Raw genomic sequence first — 14856 nt, forward strand, 5'->3', positions numbered from 1 at the left:
GGCACCTACTAATCAGTGGCCGTTACTTCTGTCACAGTGGCAGCTGCTAATCAGAGGCTGTTACTGCTGTACTGTGTTGTGCTTCATTTCAACCTCAGCATTAATAAGGGGACGTTGTGCACATTCTTATGTCTGCATTTAGACCCCCAAAGTGTGCTGCAGCACAGTTGAATGTGTGGGGTGTTTTATGAGACACAGGATCCTGCCATATATGCTGTTTTTTAATTGTCTTGATTTGTATGCTGCTAATTATTACTGCTGCTGGCATAGTGGCACCTGCTAATTAGTGGTTGTTACTGCTGCTGGCAAAGTGGCACCTGCTAATCAGTGGCTGTTACTGCTGCTGGCATAGTGGCACCTGCTAATCAGTGGCTGTTAATGCTGCTGGCAAAGTGGCACCTGCTAATCAGTGGCTGTTACTGCTGCTGGCATAGTGGCACCTGTTAATCAGTGGCTGTTACTACTGCTGGCATAGTGGCACCTGCTAATTAGTGGCTGTTACTACTGCTGGTACAGTGGCACCTGCTAATCAGTGGCTGTTACTGCTGCTGGCACAGTGGCACCTGCTAATCAGTGGCTGTTACTGCTGCTGGTATAGTGGCACCTGTTAATCAGTGGCTGTTACTGCTGCTGGCATAGTGGCAGCTGCTAATCAGTGTCTGTTACTACTGCTGGCATAGTGGCACCTGCTAATGAGTGGCTGTTAATACTGCTGGGACAGTGGCACCTGCTAATCAGTGGCTGTTACTACTGCTGGCATAGTGGCACTTGCTAATTAGTGACTGTTACTACTGCTGGCAAAGTGGCACCAGCTAATCAGTGGCTGTTACCGCTGCTGGCACAGTGGCAGCTGCTAATCAATGGCTGTTACTGCTGCTGGCACAGTGGAAGCTGCTAATCAGTGGCTGTTACTAATACTGGCATAGTGGCGGCTGCTAATCAGTGGCTGTTACTGCTGCAGGCACTGTGGCAGCTTCTTATCAGTGTCTGTTACTGCTGCTGGCACAGTGGCAGCTGCTAATCAGTGGCTGTTACTGCTGCTGGAACAGTGGCAGCTGCTAATCTGTGGCTGTTACTGCTGCTGGCATAGTAGCGGCTGCTAATCTGTGGCTGTTACTACTGCTGGCACAGTGGCAGCTGCTTATCAGTGGCTGTTACTGCTGCTGGCATAGAGCAGCTGCTAATCAGTGGCTGTTACTGCTGCTGGCACAGTAGCAGCTGCTAATCTGTGTCTGTTACTGCTTCTGGCATAGTGGCGGCTGTTAATCTGTGACTGTTACTGCTGCTGGCATAGTGGCAGCTGCTTATCAATGGCTGTTACTGCTGCTGACATAGTGGCAGCTTTTAATCAGTGGCTGTTACTGCTGCTGGCATAGTGGCAACTGCTAAGCAGTGGCTGTTACTGCTGCTGGCATAGTAGCACCTGCTAATCAGTGGCTGTTACTACTGCTGGCATAGTGGCACCTGCTAATTAGTGGCTGTTACTACTGCTGGTACAGTGGCACCTGCTAATCAGTGGCTGTTACTGCTGCTGGCACAGTGGCGCCTGCTAATCAGTGGCTGTTACTGCTGCTGGCATAGTGGCACCTGCTAATCAGTGGCTGTTAATACTGCTGGGATAGTGGCACCTGCTAATCAGTGTCTGTTACTGCTGCTGGCATAGTGGCACTTGCTAATTAGTGACTGTTACTACTGCTGGCACAGTGGCACCAGCTAATCAGTGGCTGTTACCGCTGCTGGCACAGTGGCAGCTGCTAACCAATGGCTGTTACTGCTGCTGGCACAGTGGAAGCTGCTAATCAGTGGCTGTTACTGCTACTGGCATAGTGGCGGCTGCTAATCAGTGGCTGTTACTGCTGCAGGCACAGTGGCAGCTGCTAATCAGTGGCTGTTACTGCTGCTGGAACAGTGGCAGCTGCTAATCTGTGGCTGTTACTGCTACTGGCATAGTAGCGGCTGCTAATCTGTGGCTGTTACTGCTGCTGGCATAGTGGCACCTGCTAATCAGTGGCTGTTACTACTGCTGGCATAGTGGCACCTGCTAATTAGTGGCTTTTACTACTGCTGGCATAGTGGCACCTGATAATCAGTGGCTGTTGCTGCTGGCATAGTGGCAGCTGCTAATCAGTGGCTGTTACTACTGCTGGCATAGTGGCACCTGCTAATTAGTAGCTGTTAATACTGCTTGGACAGTGGCACCTGCTAATCAGTGTCTGTTACTGCTGCTGGCATAGTGACAGCTGCTTATCAGTGGCTGTTACTACTGCTAGCATAGTGGCACTTGCTAATTAGTGACTGTTACTACTGCTGGCACAGTGGCACCAGCTAATCAGTGGCTGTTACCGCTGCTGGCACAGTGGCAGCTGCTAATCAATGGCTGTTACTGCTGCTGGCACAGTGGAAGCTGCTAATCAGTGGCTGTTACTGCTACTGGCATAGTGGCGGCTGCTAATCAGTGGCTGTTACTGCTGCAGGCACTGTGGCAGCTTCTTATCAGTGTCTGTTACTGCTGCTGGCATAGTAGCGGCTGCTAATCTGTGGCTGTTATCGCTGCTGATAGTGGCAGCTTCTTATCAGTGTCTGTTACTGCTGCTGGCACAGTGGCAGCTGCTAATCAGTGGCTGTTACTGCTGCTGGCACAGTGGCAGCTGCTAATCTGTGGCTGTTACTGCTTCTGGCATAGTGGCAACTGCTTATCAGTGGCTGTTGCTGCTGCTGGCATAGTGGCAGCTTCTTATCAGTGGATGTTACTGCTGCTGGCATAGAGCAGCTGCTAATCAGTGGCTGTTACTGCTGCTGGCACAGTAGCAGCTGCTAATCTGTGTCTGTTACTGCTTCTGGCATAGTGGCGGCTGCTTATCAGTGGCTGTTACTGCTGCTGACATAGTGGCAGCTTTTAATCAGTGGCTGTTACTGCTGTTGGCATAGTGGCAACTGCTAATCTGTGGCTGTTACTGCTGTTGGCATAGTGGCATCTGCTAATCAGTGGCTGCTACTGCTACAGTGGTGGCTGATAACCAACTGGCAAGCAAAGGGGGAAGCAAAGTGATGACAAAAGTTGGCCGCTTTGCAGCTACAGCCTTCAGGCCACATGGAATTATCAGCTGTAGAGAACTTTGGCGGCCACCAGAAAAGGCTTGGTGGGCCGGACTTTGGACATGCCTGACTTACACAATGAAAACAGTAAAATTGGACACAAAAGGGGGGCACTTTGACCTTTTTGTAAACTGTATCTAAACTTACTAACAAATGAGCACTGGTATTAACAGTCCACACTCCTCCTTTTGACTAGTGACCTATGTGGTGGTTACAGGAAATTTAGGTGACGGAGGTGCCACAGAGGTTTGGTCCCCACAGGCGCTCATGATAATATTGGTAATTGGGGGAAATTTGGACATCTGCAGCACCTGATAACATTCCCCTTAAATACCGATATTAGCATGGGTGCCAGTGGGGCATTCAAACTTCCACTGTGCCCGATATTTATTGTGCACAGTGGCTGGGGCGAGTTAGGCATTGGTGGGGGGTTGGTTAAAGTTAGACATCGGTGTGTGTTAGGGATAAGCATTTTAGGCATCAGTGGGGTATTAGTAAGGCTTAGACATCATGCCGGGGGTAGGTTAGGCATCGGTGGGGTGCTAGTAAGGCTTAGGCATCATGCCGGGGGTAGGTTAGGCATCGGTGGGGTGCTAGTAAGGCTTAGGCATCATGCCGGGGGTAGGTTAGGCATCGGTTGGGTGCCAGTAAGGCTTAGGCATCATGGCAGGGGTAGGTTAGGCATCGGTGGGGTGTTAGTATGGCTTTTTATTATGCTGGGGGTAGGTTAGGCATTGGTGGAGTGTTAGTAAGGCTGAGGCATCATGGTGGGGGTAGGTTAGGCATCAGTGGGGTGTTAATAAGGCTTAGGCATCATGGCGGGGGTGGGTTAGGCATCAGTGGGGTGTTAATAAGGCTTAGGCATCATGTAGGGGGAGGTTAGACATTGGTGGGGTGTAAGTTAGGCTTAGGCATCATGGCGGGGGTAGGTTAGGCATTGGTGGGGTGTTAGTAAGGCTTAGGCATCATGGCGAGGGTAGGTAAGGCATCAGTGGGGTGTTAGTAAGGCTCAGGCATAATGGTGGGGGTAGATTAGGCATCGGTGGGGTGTTAGTAAGGCTTAGGCATCATGGCGGGGGTAGGTTAGGCATCGGTGGGGTGTTAGTAAGGCTTAGGCATCATGGCGGGGGTAGGTTAGGCATCGGTGGGGTGTTAGTAAGGCTTAGGCATCATGGCGGGGGTAGGTTAGGCATTGGTGGGGTGTTAGTAAGGCTTAGGCATCATGGCGGGGGTAGGTTAGGCATCGGTGGGGTGTTAGTAAGGCTTAGGCATCATGGCGGGGGTAGGTTAGGCATCGGTGGGGTGTTAGTAAGGCTTAGGCATCATGGCGGGGGTAGGTTAGGTAGCAGTGTGGTGTTAGTAAGGCTTAGGCATCATGGCGGGGGTAGGTTAGGCATTGGTGGGGTGTTAGTAAGGCTTAGGCATCATGGCGGGGGTAGGTTAGGCATTGGTGGGGTGTTAGTAAGGCTTAGGCATCTTGGCCGGGGAGGTTAGGCATCGGTGGGGTGTTAGTAAGGCTTAGGCATCATGGCGGGGGTAGGTTAGACATTGGTGGGGTGTTAGTAAGGCTTAGGCATCATGGCCATGGGGGGGGGTAGGTTAGACATTGGTGGGGTGTTAGTAAGGCTTAGGCATCATGGCGGGGGTAGGTTAGGTATCGGTGTGGTGTTAGTAAGGCTTAGGCATCATGGCGGGGGTAGGTTAGGCATCGGTGGGGTGTTAATAAGGCTTAGGCTTCATGGCGGGGGTAGGTTAGGCATTGGTGGGGTGTTAGTAAAGCTCAAGCATCATGCCGGGGGTAGGTTAGGCATCGGTGGGGTGTTAGGCTTAGGCATCATGGCGGGGGCAGGTAAGGAATCAGTGGGGTGTTAGTAAGGCTTAGGCATAATGGCGGGGGTAGATTAGGCATCATGCCGCGGGTAGGTTATGCATCGGTGGGGTGTTAGTAAGGCTTAGACATCATGGCGGGGGGTAGGTTAGACATTGGTGGGGTGTTAGTAAGGCTTAGGCATCATGGCGGGGGTAGGTTAGACATTGGTGGGGTGTTAGTAAGGCTTAGGCATCATGGTGGGGGTAGGTTAGGCATTGCTGGGGGGGGGGGGTAGGTTAGGGTTAGGCATCAAAGGGGGGTTGGATGGGGTTAGGCATTGGTGGGGGGCAATTAGGATTAGGCATCGGTGGGGTACTGGAGGAGGGGGGTTGATTAGGCAATCGAGGGAAGGAGAATAGGGTTAGCCCTAGCGACTGGAATTACCACTGCCAAATAGTTGTATATCCGTCATTTTACCAATATTCTAGCAGCTATTTTAGGTGCCCACATTTCTATAGCACCCATTTTGCATGTATGAAAATGTGGTGTCCATGGTGAGTGAATATGGCCATTTTCATTTTACCATACTTTTTGTAAAAATGTCACATTTTCGCACAAATGATAATATTTTCAGAAATATATGGGCGTGAGAAAACACCCTCACCAAAGGCATTGCAGTCTCTGGTGAAAATTCTAATTTTGATGTGAAAATGACTGCTGAAAATTCAAGCTCATCCCTAGTCTTCACTACCTTGCAGTGTTTGAAGTATTGGTAGCCATGGAATGTATTTAGCCCTTTGCCAGCGGAAATACAAGCTGGTTATTCTTCTGCATCCACTGCCTGCATGAACTAGGCCTCACCAAAAATGATGTGCGTCAATACTAGTTCAACAGTGCAGAAAATTGCAAAATCAAAACCTTATTTTGCAGAAACGGTTGAAATCTTCTGGTCAACCACCAGCTATTGTCGTCTACTGAACTACAACATTGCCATCTTGTGGTGAATAAGAGGTTTTACGCTGTACAGCTTGCGTATTTTTGTACATTGATATAGTGCTGACATTATCTGCAGTAGTGTTTACAGATTATAAAATGAACAACTCCTACTAGTAATTGTTCCTCACAATCTAATGTCTCCCATCCAGTCTAGCACTAATCTGAGGGAAAGCCAATTCCAGTTACCCTACCAATATGGTGGAAGGAAACCACCAGTTAGGATCCAGAGGCTTCCCTCTTCTTAGGGGAGTTATGTAGTTTTTAATCTGAGGTTTGCCTCGAATACACTTTAATCAATCCTTGATTGTTACCCAGAGATAATGAACACATACGCTGTGCTCATTAACCACTTCAGTACCAGCAGTCTGTCTGAAGCGAGAATAAATCTCGCTTAAGACCTCATAGATAGCAGGGGCATGTGTGCCCCTGCTAAACCGCCGCTATCGCGCTGCTAAACGGGGGTCCCTTCACCCCCAAATCCCCTCGGTGCAGCGGGGGAGCGCTTCCTGGTTGGGGCAGGGCTAACCGCCGCAGCCCTGCCCCACGCGCGTCTGTCAGCGCGTATCTCCGCCTCTCCCCCGCCCCTCTCAGTCTTTCTTCACTGAGAGGGGCGGGGGAGAGGCGGCGTTGGGCCGCTGATAGACGCAACTGGAGGCAGGGCTGCAGCCGTTTGCCCTGCCTCCAGGAGCGACCAAGTAGCGACGGCAGGGCGTGTGGGCTTCATTGACGGGAGAGCGGTGCGCTCAACAGTAGAGGCGGGTCCGTGCGGCGCGCTAATTGAAATCTACCTCCTGGCAGGTATAACAGGTCCCAAACGGCGTAGATTTCAATTAACGTGGTCCAGAGGTGGTTAATTGCTGAAATCTCATGTTTTCCCATCCTTAAATCTCATGTTAGGGCTGGTGCACACCAAAACCCGCTAGCAGATCCGCAAAACGCTAGCAGATTTTTAAACGCTTTTTTTTATTTTTATGAGGCGTTTTGCTAGCGTTTTGCGGATTGCTGCTGCGGTTTTCAGTATAGTAGATTTCATATATTGTTACAGTAAAGCTGTTACTGAACAGCTTCTGTAACAAAAACGCCTGCAAAACCGCTCTGAACAGGCGTTTTTCAGAGCGGTTTGCGTTTTTCCTATACTTAACATTGGGGCAGAAACGCATCCGAAATCCAAAAAATGCCTCACCCAGGCATTTTTCGTTTCTGCAAAACGCCTGCCGCTCTGGTGTGCACCACCCCATTGAGATACATTGACCAAGCAGATCCGCAGCCGCAAGCGGATCTGAAAACGCGGAAAAAGCCGCTCGGTGTGCACCAGCCCTTAGAGAGGAAAGTGTATAATCAAACACACAGGTATTGACAAGAGCAGGTGTGATTACCTTAAAGTTCTCCTGAGCCAACGTTCAAAATAAGATATTAACCTGAAGAGAGGAAAGCCTTAGGATCCTATTGAGGTTTCCCTCAGTGGTCTGATGTTCCCCGTCGCTAAGTGCTGCCCCCCTCTACATCAGGGGCTGCGCTTCTTCTCTGTTATGAATGCGGCCGTGCAGTAGCTACGTGAGCATGGTCGCACATGCATAGTAGCATGGAGCCTGCAGCTAGGCTTATGGCATATATGCGGGCATGCTCACACGGCTACTGCGCGGCCACCCTGAAGGAATAGAAGATGTGCAGCCCTGATATGATTAGCGACAATGCATTGTCGCTAGTCTTCCAAGGAGGGGACATGCTTAGCTACAGAGGACAACAGAACACCGAGGGAAACCTCAATAGGATCCGGAGGCTTTACTCTCTTTAGATAAGTATCTCATTTTGGACCCGAGCTTCTATTCGTGTACAGTTTAAATTATCCAAAGATTTTGCTGTCACATGACTGATTGTAGCCCAGTGTAGTGTGAATTTAGTTTCCACATCAGTTATGAAAATATGGCTTAGGTACTGTGTTGTTATTGGTCAGCTGGGAACCATACTTCCCATGATCCTTAGCAGCAATGCCTTGTTTTGGAGGAGTTAGGTAAGATTAGAAGGGGCGGAGGAGTTTATGGGCAGAAGCGAATTTGCTTTGACCTTCAATGAAAGAGGAAGAGGGTGTAATTTGAAATGTCAAACATGTTTTATACCTCATTGAAATCATACCTCCAACTTTTTCATATAGGAGAGAGGGACACTTTAAGACACACCCCCACCACATCTCTTATTACTGATACCAGCAACGCAAAAAGCAAAGTTTTAAAATTTCTATCATCATTAGTTCTACTTAATTTTAACATTTGAAAATAAGAAATCAATAATTTTAAATGATAGAAATAACATGTAGAAGTAATTTAAACCCATTTTTTTCAGAAGCAAAATTCACAGATTTATACATGAGTCTTAAAGAATGACAAATGAGGACGAAAGAGGGACGGGGCATTTGGTTTTTGAAGGGAACCTGAGATGGGGCCTTAAACAGAAAATATACATACCCAGGGCTTCCTCCAGCCCACTCCTGTGTCTCTAAAACGTTTAGCCACAGCCCCTCAACAAGCATTATTATCAGTAGTATTTATATAATGCGGACATCTTACGCAGTGCTGTACAGAGTATATTATCTTGCCTCTTAACTGTCCCTCAGTGGGGCTCACATTCTAATATCTACCATAGTCTTATGTCTATATTGTGTAGTGTAGTATATGTATTGTAGTCTAGGACCAATTTTGGGGGGGAAACCAATTAACTTATCTGTATGTTTTTGGGATGGGAGGAATCCCACACAGAGACGGGGAGAACATACAAACTCCTTACAGATGTTGATCTGCCTGAGATTCAAACAGGGACCTAGCGCTGCAAGGTAAGAACGCTAACCACTACGCCACCATGCTGATCAGGTGTTTGGCTCAAGTCTGGCTGGATAAGCCACATGCCTATTTCAGTGTTGTGACTCAGAAACTAATGATGCCAGAGGATCAACAGGACTGTCAGGCAACTGCTTGTTAGGAATGTGACGTACCTCTGAAGATGTGGACACTTTGTTGTGAGCAGCCCTTACAATTTGCACTCTGAGGTTGGATACAGAGAAACCAGACAGCTAGGGCTGGAGCATTTGCATCGTCGGTAATCAGGCTGGATTGGTAACAGTGTGGGTAGTCAGCCAAGCCAGGATTCTGCAACAAGCATGTAGTCAGACAAGCCAGTGTTCAGCAAGGGATTGGGTAATCAGCCAGGCCAGAGTACAGCAACAAGAGAGCAATCAGAGCAAGGTACAGGAACGGACACACTACTAGCTGCAAGATTAAAAAAATAAAATAAATGATATTGCGCTCTTCTCCTAGTGGACTCAAAGCGCCTGAGCTGCAGCCACTGGGGTGAGCTCAGTAGGCAGTAGTACTGTTAGGGAGTCTAGCCCAAGGACTCCTTACTGAATAAGTGCTGGCTTACTGAACAGGTAGAACCAGATTACAACACTGAATGCAGTTACTCACCAGGTATTTAACCCATTAGCAGTTTCAGTAGAGTTATCTCATTTGAGATAAGGGCACTGCTTTTGACCTCTGTCCTCAGAACTTGCTATGCTGTAAATTCTTGGCATGCTTTAATCTTTCTCTACTAGCAGAAAATATAGAAACCGAAAGCAGAAGTCCTCTGTTATTGTCTCACACCCCTAGTGACAAGTGGCCGTAAATACACACCTCTAAATAAATTAGCTGCTAAAGGGTTAAGGACCGTTTGGCGTGAATTGTGAACGTGTGCGCAAATCGGCGCGCACGAACAGCCCAGCGCATGATGCATAGGCCTTTGACGCCACACCAAATTTGTTGTGAAAAGCACAAATCAGTCTTCCAGCATGGATGTTAGTGGCAGGCCACCCCGAGCTGTCTTCAGGGCCTTAACCCTTCCATTTTACAAGATAATAGTTCTTATTCCATCTCCTGGAATTTAGAATGGTTTGCACTTCATATTTTTCCTCACCATTTACCATAATAGGTGGAGGTACTGATAACTCCCGGTAAGGAAACAAGATAGTTTGCACTGGCTTCAATAGGGACACGTGAAATACAGAGTAAATCCTGGAAGAACTGGGTAATGAAAGTTCGTAAGTCACAGAATTCATTTTTTTCTTGATTAAGAATGGTCCCACAAATTAGGTCCCAAATTTTTAGAGGCACAAATTTCTCCAACATTACATTCCAGATCTCTTCTATGCACATCTGACTGTTTCTTAGTTTCCAATAAAGCTTTAGAAATGGTTTCTTGTAATACAGCAAAGTCCCCATTATCTGGAAGTCTTAACCAACGCTGGCGTAGTGGTTAGCGCTCTCGCCTTGCAGAGCTGGGTCCCCAGTTTGAATCACAGCCAGGTCAACATCTGCAAGGAGTTTGTATGTTCTCCCTGTGTCTGCATGGGCTTCCTCCAGGCCTGGATCCCACATCCCAAAAACATACAGATAAGTTAGTTAATCAGCTTCCCCTTAAATTGGCCCTAGACTACAATACACACGATACGTACATAGACACATGACTATGGTAAGGATTAGATTGTGAACCCCTCTGAGGGACCGTTAGTGATAACACAATAAACTCTGTACAGCACTGTGTAATATGTCAGTGCTATATATATATATATATATATATATATATATATACTTAAAAATAAATAATGCCTGAGGGGATAACAGGACCTTTGCTTTCGGCTGGTTTTGAGGCTTTTAAAATACCTCCCGAGCCTCCAGCGATGTCTAGAAGCCTTTCTGCATCACCTAGTAAGCTCCTAGTGGCTTCCGTTGTCTGTGCACACAAGTTGGCGTGTCATGTGACCCGATGCGGGACATCTATACACGGTGGAAGCTGGAAAGCCGATAGGAGCCCACTAGGTGATGCAGAAAGGCTGCTAGACATTGCTGGAGGCTTGGTAAGTATTTGGGGGAGAGGTCTGTAAATTTTAGGCCGATTGCTCAAGCAACCGGCAAGCACATGTATATGGCATCAGGTGATCCCCACCAGTCCCGGATACTAGGGACTCTGCTGTACTTTGATATTTTGTAGTAAAAATTAGAAATTGGCCTCTATGCATCAAATGCTGTTCGTTAAAAAATTTGGTGTTTTAGACCTTTTTTTTTTGCAAATTTATCAATATTTTCACAGTTGTGGTAGAAGTTCGTTAATTCACCGAAGCCCATTCATAAAGTAACAGCAGAGCAGTGTGAGTTGACTCTGTTATTACAAGCTGTTCGTGCAGAGACAGCATTACAATAGTAAGAGGCATCCCCACATTCCTTTAGATGTGCATGTTTGTTGTTTGTTGTACTGCTACTGCTCGCTTTGAATCTGTCCATTAGTGTTTCTTAACATTTTATTTAGTTGCCACAGCTTAGAAGAACTTCCAGGAGACAATACACATGCCATGCTTTCCCCACCAGCTCCTCCACTTAGGTGATTTTCCCACTAGCTCCTCCGCATCTTCCAGCAGGAACCTAAGAGGTTAAACCACTGAACAACCGCAGGGGAAGCTTCTTTTGTTCTGTGATCTCTCTGCTCGCTGCTTGGAGGGTAGGAAAGCTAGACCCGCTGGAGAAATGCATCATCGGGAATTGCAGGAGACAGGGGCTGTTTTTATTCTCATCTTATACCCCAGCTTTTCTCCCCCCTCATTCCTGCTTTACAACACTGTTTAACCTTTCCATCTCAACTGGCATTTTCCCTTCTTCATTTAAACAAGCTATCATAACACCCCTAATAAAAAAAAAACTCCTTACACCCTACTGTCCTTTCTAATTACCGCCCAGTCTCTCTCCTTTCCTTTGCCTCCAAACTGCTGGAACGTCACATTTACTCAGAGTTGTCTAACTTTCTCTCTGCCAATTCCCTGTTGGACCCCTTCCAGTCTGGCTTCCGCCCTCAACACTCTATGGAAACCGTTCTCACTAAGATTGCCAATGACCTCCTAGTTGCTAAAGCCAAAGGCAGATTTTCGGTACTAATACTCCTAGATCTGTACTCTGCCTTCGACACTGTTGATCATACCCTACTTCTCCAGACCCTCTCAACACTAGGAATCAAGGGCCTGAATCACACTCCTGAATCAACTCTTACCTGTCTGGACATTCTTTCATGGTCTCCTATGCCAATACCAACTCCTCTCCGCGCCCACTGTCTGTGGGAGTACCACAAGGGTCCGTCCTTGGACCCCTCCTCTTTTCCATTTACACCCATGGCCTGGAACAGATAATAAGCTCTTTTGGGTTTCAATATCACCTCTATACTGATGATACCCAAATTTATTGTTCTGCCCCAGACCTCTCCACACTACTATCAAAAGTCCCCGAATGTCTATCCGCTGTATCTACATTTATGTCATCCCGCTTCCTTAAACTCAATATGAGCAAAACGGAGATTGTGATATTTCCACCTTCGCTCTCTGTTCCACCTCCCATTGTCACAATCAATGTAGATAACACCCCAATAGCATCAACCCCCAAAGCTCGTTGCCTAGGGGTAACTCTGGACTCTGAGCTCTCCTTTAAACCACATATTAACACTTTAACTACCTCCTGCTACTTCCATCTCAAAAACATTTCCAGAATCTGTCCCTTCCTTTCACAAGAAGCAACTAAAATGCTTGTGCATGCCCTAATCATCTCCCGTCTTGACTACTGCAACACCCTACTCTGTGGTCTACCAGAAAGCAGACTGGCACCTCTCCAATCCCTACTAAACTCTGCGGCCCGTCTCATCCACCTCTCTTCTAGATCCTCTGAGGCAGCCCCTCTCTGCCAATCCCTCCATTGGTTACCAGTTGCCCAAAAGATCCAGTTTAAACTTCTCACACTTGCATACAAAGCTCTACACAAGCTATCGCCTCCATACATTTCCTCTTTAATCTCCAGATACCTCCCCGCCCGGTCCCTCCGGTCCTCACAGGAGACCCTTTTGTCCTCCAGCCTAATCACCTCCTCTCACTCTCGCATCCAACACTTCTCATGGGCTATCCCTTTCCATTGGAGCTCTCTCCCTCAGCCGGTTCGTCATGCCACGAGTCTGGAAACCTTCAAACGTACTCTGAAAACACACCTGTTCAGACAAGCCTATAATTTGCTATAGGCAGCACTGAAGGCACACTGGCTCACCCACTAATCCTTGTGTTTCCTTCCCTTTTGTTTCCACCCCACTACCCTCTAGATTGTAAGTTCGCAAGGACAGGGACCTCCTCCTAGTGTTTCTCATACTGCTGTAATTTTAACATATGTACATGTATGAACTATGTATGTATTTTGTATTTTTAATTCTATTCAATGTCATGACTGTACAGTGTCTAGTATTTCTTATGTATATTTGTTCCCCATTATTTGTTTGTACTATGTACAGCGCTACGGAAGATGTTGGCGCTATATAAATAAATAATAATAATAATATTGGCTCCCTGCTCCTGTCAACCATTGGGATATCCACACCAAAGGCATTCAAAGCTGTTTTTTTCTACCACAGGGCAGCCGGTGAAGATCGAACATGAAACTTGACTTTACCGCATGCTGTAACCTTGGTGAATTGACTGATATTTGTTGAGGTATTAGTCGGTAATTTACCTTATTGCTCAGTAATTTCAGCTTTCCATGCGGTAACAGCCTTGATGAATTGTTTTTTTCCTAAATGCTCCATTAACTCAGCTGTTTTCAGCATTCCTGAATGCAGTAATGCTTGATGAATCAAGGACATAATCATTTTCTGCTGGGACTGCCTTCATTACAACTGAATCTGGCAGGAAAATGGGATGATTGGCATCATTTGAAAACAATGGTGTTTGATTAGTTGTTGAATGGATTGAATTATTATTAGTGAACTTGGCCAATGGTAGAAATGATGACCATGTATCCTACTAGATGGAAGAAAAACAACGAAGATATTGCTTGAGTGATTGATTTTTGGCCATTGGTTTGTGGATGCTACAAAGAAGACATGCAGAGACAAATATTCAAAACAGAGCATAATGACTTCCAAACAGAGCATAATGACTTCCAGAACTTAGATTTATACCACCACTCTGTGATCAGAGATGAGGTCATGAGGGACTCCATGAATCCGGGCTATTTCTTAAACAAAGGTTGTGTAACGATTGTGGAACTTTCCCCGTGATCAGCGTACAACGCATGCGCTGACACGGCGGAAATCCTCCACAAGCGTATAATTTGCAGGAACCCAGCAAAAGGTGCTACGCACCCGTAGAGGGAAAATTCCTGTCGGCAGATGGAGCTGGGGAGTGCAGAGGAACCAATCCTCTGTACCTCCACAAATGCCAGACAGGAATTGTACGAAACGCAGAACGCAATCGCAAGAGAGGCGATTGCGAATGAGAATGAGCAAAGGGACAGGTTGTATGTGTGTGCGCCAATCCAGTCGCCACCCCGCGACCGCGCACACACAACAGCAGATATGAAATAGGAATGCGATCGCGAGAGGTGTGATCGCCAGACGTGACACAAGGCAGATCAGAATAGAATATGAGGGTAGCAAAGGCACAGCAAATAAAACAATCAGGAGATGCGGAAAACAACAAATGCTAGCTAACCGCGAACACCGCACTCATTCGCAACAGTGCACGCGGTTATGCGCGGTCTCCACGTGATAAGCACAATAGAGACAAGCACGCCTAACTAACCATCGACAGACGAACATGAAACAGAGGACGCGAACGCTTGCTTAACGGTTACCTCACCGAGCCTCCAGCAAGCGTAGCAGACAAGACAGACACACGAAAACAGGGACAAGCGAGAGATAGGATCCACAGCACTAGCGAAAAGTGGCTAGCGCGATCCAGGTACAGAGTAGCAGAACAGAAGGATCTCCAGCGCTAGCGAAAAGTGGCTAGCGCGATCCCAGAAGACAGAACAGAAGGATCCCCAGCACTAGCGAAAAGTAGCTAGTGCGATCCCAGGAGACAGAACAGAAGGATCCCCAGCGCTAGCGAAAAGTAGCTAGCGCGATCC

General features: G+C 47.3%; 2 protein-coding genes across 2 annotated transcripts in view; one reads left to right on the forward strand and one right to left on the reverse strand.

The window, feature by feature from the left end:
- Nucleotides 1–8998, reverse strand: part of FAM110A (family with sequence similarity 110 member A) — an 897957-nt gene extending 888959 nt beyond the window's left edge. The window contains exon 1 of the mRNA XM_068262817.1: nt 8889–8998. The gene's annotated coding sequence lies outside the window, so the exon portion shown is untranslated. The remainder of the gene's footprint in view (nt 1–8888) is intronic.
- The window catches only part of CSNK2A1 (casein kinase 2 alpha 1), a 242837-nt gene that overhangs the window by 91968 nt on the left and 136013 nt on the right, over nt 1–14856 (forward strand). The gene's annotated exons all lie outside the window — the stretch shown is intronic.

The sequence above is a fragment of the Hyperolius riggenbachi genome, chromosome 12 (assembly GCF_040937935.1).
Source record: "Hyperolius riggenbachi isolate aHypRig1 chromosome 12, aHypRig1.pri, whole genome shotgun sequence".
Taxonomy (NCBI): Eukaryota; Metazoa; Chordata; class Amphibia; order Anura; family Hyperoliidae; genus Hyperolius; species Hyperolius riggenbachi.